This window comes from Otolemur garnettii, unplaced genomic scaffold, assembly GCF_000181295.1.
Source record: "Otolemur garnettii isolate 467f Iridium unplaced genomic scaffold, OtoGar3 scaffold00064, whole genome shotgun sequence".
In the NCBI taxonomy this organism is placed as follows: Eukaryota; Metazoa; Chordata; class Mammalia; order Primates; family Galagidae; genus Otolemur; species Otolemur garnettii.
The window spans coordinates 6172985-6178038 of NW_003852459.1; the positions used below are offsets into that span (position 1 = coordinate 6172985).

Genomic DNA, 5054 nt, shown 5'->3' on the forward strand with positions numbered 1-5054 from the left:
CGGCTATTTTTTTGTTGCAGTTTGGCGGGGGCCAAGTTTGAACCCACCACCCTCAGTGTATGGAGCCAGCACCCTATTCACTGAGCCACAGGTGTTGCCCAAAAATGGAAGAATTTTAAAAATTAAAACAGTAAGGAGATATTGCCACTATGAACACAATCCAAACAAAATTTAGATACTCTTCTTTGATTTAGTCTCTCTCTAATGAGAGAATTGAGTCTATTTTCTAAACTTAAGATAAATACAAACACATGAAGACTTCCTTTGTTCAACAGAAAATTCATCATTAAAGGTAAACTTTCAAAGGCTACATTAACCAGTTTGATGACAATATTTCAAATGGTATATGAAACCAGCGCATTATACCCCATGATTGCATTAATATACATAGCTATGATTTAATTAAAAAAAGAAAATTAAAATAATAATAGAGAACAGAAAACAAAGAATACCAAAAAATATATAAACTACCTAAAAATAAATTAAACAAAGTAACTTGGAGAAAATAATAATTTTTTTAATTAAAATACAAAAAAGACATGACTTAGACAAGTGTACAAAATTACTGTTATGTTCATGAACGGAAAGATTCTGTTGTAAAAATTTTGTAATTCTCTCCTAATGAATTTCCACTTAATTATTCAAAAAGTTTGAAAAGCTGCTCTAAAATTATTGTGAAGAACAAAAGCAAGCAGAAGCCAAGATCAAAATCTTATTCAAAATTAAGAATAATAAACTCATAGTCTATACATTATTTAACATTTTATATAGCTAATCTAACATGTATATATTTTAAAGTTAATTTGATATATATTAAATTGCATATTTTAATTCAATTTAAATATAATTTCTTACAATTTATAGTATATAGTTAATATATATAAATACTCAGTAAATGTAATTGAATTTTTTAGTAGCCAAATAATTTTAAAATAGCACTGAGAAGTAATTGAATAATTAAAAATTGGCACAGAAAAAAACACAAAAATGCAAGTTATCAAAAAAGCACCCCATGAAAATAGGAGTTATCACGTAACAGAGATGGCATCACAGATCAGTTGGAAAATGAGTACCATTTGCATTAGCCTGGGTCCAACTAGGAGCCAGAAAATATACAAAAAGTTAAACCTGGGAAGTTAGATAAAAATAATTATTGTTGTGATGGAAAATTAAATATAAAGATGTAAAAAGATCTTTTAAAAGTACCCTCAAGCTGAGGGAAGGTATCAGTGGAGGCTCTGACCTGGAATGAGTGTCCTTGTCCCACAAGGCTGGGATTAGAAGGCGTGGTTGTAGCCTTCCCAGGGCAGATTAGTCCTGGGGCTGGCGTGGCAGAGCAGCCTGGAGCATGCAGTGTCTGTCACTAAGTGGTTCTAATCTAGAGAGACAGTCATTGGCCTGTGGCGAGGGCCAAGCAACTGCTAAAGGATGAAGCACGGTGGGGGTGGGCTGTGGGCACATCCCCGCACCACGGACTAACCTCGCAGCAGGAGCGAGAAGCAGCAGAGACACACCAGACCTGTGAAGAGAAGTCCCCTCTGATAAAGCTGTTAAAGGAAAATGTTAAACATTCTAGCCCATTAAAACAGAGAGGGTACTAAGGTGTGATTTTTAAGGCTGTGAAGCAGTAAGTTAATCATTGGCAAATACTGAATCTTCACAATTTGTAAAAAAAAAAAAAGTATCATATTTAATATTTGAATTCTAAATTCAATAGTCAGAAATTGACTACTCACATGGAAAAATCATAGGACATCATAAACTATTTGAAAATTAATTTCAGATGATTTAAATACCTAAAATTTAGTTTTAAAAAGTTTACAATTGTAGGAGAAATTGTAAACTTTTTTGAATCTAGACAGAAAACTTTATTTAAAAGGATATGTGCATAAAAAGTTAAGATTTTGAGAAATTTGAATATATTTAGCTTATACCAGACAAACTTTGTTTTTGAGTCCACTTCTCAGGGGACTCAACCTCCAACAGCCACCTCAAAATTACAAACATTAATACACACACACACATACACAAGAACAATTTATAAATGAAAACCTTTTAGTAATAAAAGTCTGTGAAAAAAAATTGTAATGATTACCCCGAAAAATAATCTGCAAGTTAATAAAAGAGCTGGTTTGGTATACCAAGGATGGAAGAAAGCTAAGCTAAGCCTGGATAATTTTGAATAGCTGGTATGTATGTTAATATTTTCCCCTAACCTAATGATTTGTGTATTTAAGTAAACTCATTAATAGAATTCAGCAAGATAGAAGGGAGATAAAAAACATAACTGGCCTAGGCAATAGAAGAATAAATGTAAGCACATTAAGTTTGACTGGTTTGTCGTATTAGTTAAGAAAACCCATTCATTAAATTAACTACATTTTACTGAGAAATTTAGTCGGTTAATTAATCTTGTATAGTATTGAATATATGCTTATTGTGAGTAGGTTTTTTAGTTTGTGAGAGAGTATTAAAGAGAGTATACCTAGAACCTATCCTAAAATACCACTTCATCCATCCCATGGCTCAAATAAAACTAAATCATCTATTCAGATGAGAATAAGCCTATGAAGGTCTTTAATAGCATCGGTCTTGATCTGGCATCTAATTCTGTGTTCATATTCCAAGATGCATAAAATAGAAGTTGATAAAATCAGAGGCTAAATTTCTCTCTATGTATTTCTCCCCTGAATTTTGGAAAGCAAGTATGAATAAACTTGAAAAATATTCTATTTCTGCTTTCGTCTGGGTAGGGTGTGGGCAGTAGGACTGGCCAGAGCTGACAGCATCATAGCAGTTCAGAGACGTAACAGTCACGCAATAGTCTAGTAGTGGTCTGGTGCAGCTACCCAGATGCCCAGGCGCCTGGAGTCATTCCAAACCAAATCTATGTTCCATCTCTCCAACTGATGGGAGATGGCTTATTGAACCGTACAGAGACAAAGGGCAAATGAGTAAACAAACTGTGGTCTTTGCTAAGAATTAGTATGCTTTATTGCTATGGTTTTTGATTACAGGTAACTGGTAGAAAAATACAAACTATTCCATCATTTCCTGATGGGGCATGGGGACTGAGGGAGTCCGGTTTGCACATATGAGTCAAGCCATTGCCACCAGTGCCAAGTTTAGCGGTGCCTCCATGGTAGCCAGAGGGACTGCCAGCCCAGGGCTGCATCATGCTCCTGGTGAATCTGCCCTGTGCTGTCAGGAACACCCAGGCGGCAGAGAAGCCACGAGATGAGCACTGCGTGCTGTGCTGTTCAGAGCTGCACTCAGTGGAACAGAGGAACGGCAACAGGGAATGCCCACTGGAGAGGAAATGAACAGGATTATTGCACAAATGAAAAAGAATCACCTTTTGACTCCTCTAGAGTGGACACTCTTTTCTTGCTGCTCCATCATCACTTTCTTTTTGCACAGTTCTTTGTTGCAGTTCATATTATTTGCTCATAAGGGAACTGAAGTATTCTTAAGAAATAAAGTTTGTGACTATCCAACCAGCAGACTTCATATTTATCACATTTCTCTTATTCTTGCTTGTATTCCCATTGATACTTCAACTCATTGTTTAAATCCAGTACGAATCCATGATGGTTAATTTTATGTGTCAATTTTGCTGGACATAGTTCCCAGATATTTGCTCAAATATTCTTTTGGATTTTTCTACAAGGGTGTTTTTTGGATGAGATTAACATTTAATTGGGTGAACTCTGAGTAAAGCAGGCCATCCTCCATAGTGTAGGTCGGTCTCTTTCAAATAGCTAAAGGCCTTCACAGAAAACAGACTGGGCACCCCAAGCAAGAAGGAATTCAGACAGAAGAAGCCCTTTAGACACCAAAGGCAACTCTTCCCTGGGTCTCCAGGCTACAGGCCTATCCTGAAGACTTTGAATTTACACACCTCCACAGTTGTGCAAACTTAAAATTCTTTACAATAAATTCCTTAAAATCTCTCTCTCTCTCTCTCTCTCTCTCTCTCACACACACCCCCCTTCTTTGGAGAATCCTGCTGACTAATACAAAATCCCAAGTTAATCTCAATTGCTTTGAAATTGGAAGTTTTTTGTCACCAAAATCTTCTTTGATGTGGGATGAATACATGCATTTGACAAGGACTCCATATAAAAATCCTGACTCTGGACTGGCATCCCTGCAAATGGCAGCAGCTAGTACCTGAACAGTGAGCAATCACTCGGTATATTTGAAACAATTATCTTGATGCTTTTTAAAAGCTTTTTTTTCTTCGTTTAAAAAATAGTTCAAAAGGAATTAGTCAAAATTTCTTTCCATTAAATTTTGAGCTTCATTTGACTATTTTAAGCTCCTAATTCTTTAAACTGTTTTTTTTATGATTTTTGGTTACATGCAATATTATGAAACTATTTTCTATTAACATCAATATCTGCAAATTGCTGTAAGTCAACATTTCTTCTGCATTTGGGCAGTGTCCATTTGTCAATATGATAGGTGGTCCACCTTCAAATCGGCTGGTTTCTCCACAGCTGTCACAATATAATAAAATTAATGTCATACATCATATACTAAAGTAACCTGGCTGATTAATACAAGGTGATTCCAAGCTCCCAAAATAATTAATCAGAACAAGGATTTATGCCCGTGTCCTTCTATATGAATTGATGTCTCCTCAATGAAGTAGTTATAAGAGTAACAATTACTAAAAAATTGTATAAAATGATAGATACCACAATTGAAAATTTTTCCAAGTTTTAAATTTGAAAAGGCTTTAAGTTATTTTATTCTCTTCAAGTTCTAGTCTACTTTAATATAAGATTTAGTAGGATAATTTTCAAGATTACATCTCAGAAAAAAGAAATTCCCTCTACTCCAAAGAAACAAGACTATTGCTCTCAGCCTTGGGTGTTGTGATAATAACTATATGTATGTATCAGCTTGGCTGCTATGGAGTCTAGTTGTTTGGTCAAACACTAGTCTGGCTATTATACTCAAGGTATTTATGGATATAAATTAGCATTAACAATCAGTTGACTTTAAGAAAAGCAAATTATCCTCCATACTCTGGGTAGGCTTTGCCC

General features: G+C 35.1%; 1 pseudogene; it reads right to left on the bottom strand.

Moving 5' to 3' along the window:
* LOC100953566 overlaps positions 1-3178 on the bottom strand; it is a 5741-nt pseudogene extending 2563 nt beyond the window's left edge.
* Between the last annotated feature and the right edge of the window lie 1876 nt (positions 3179-5054).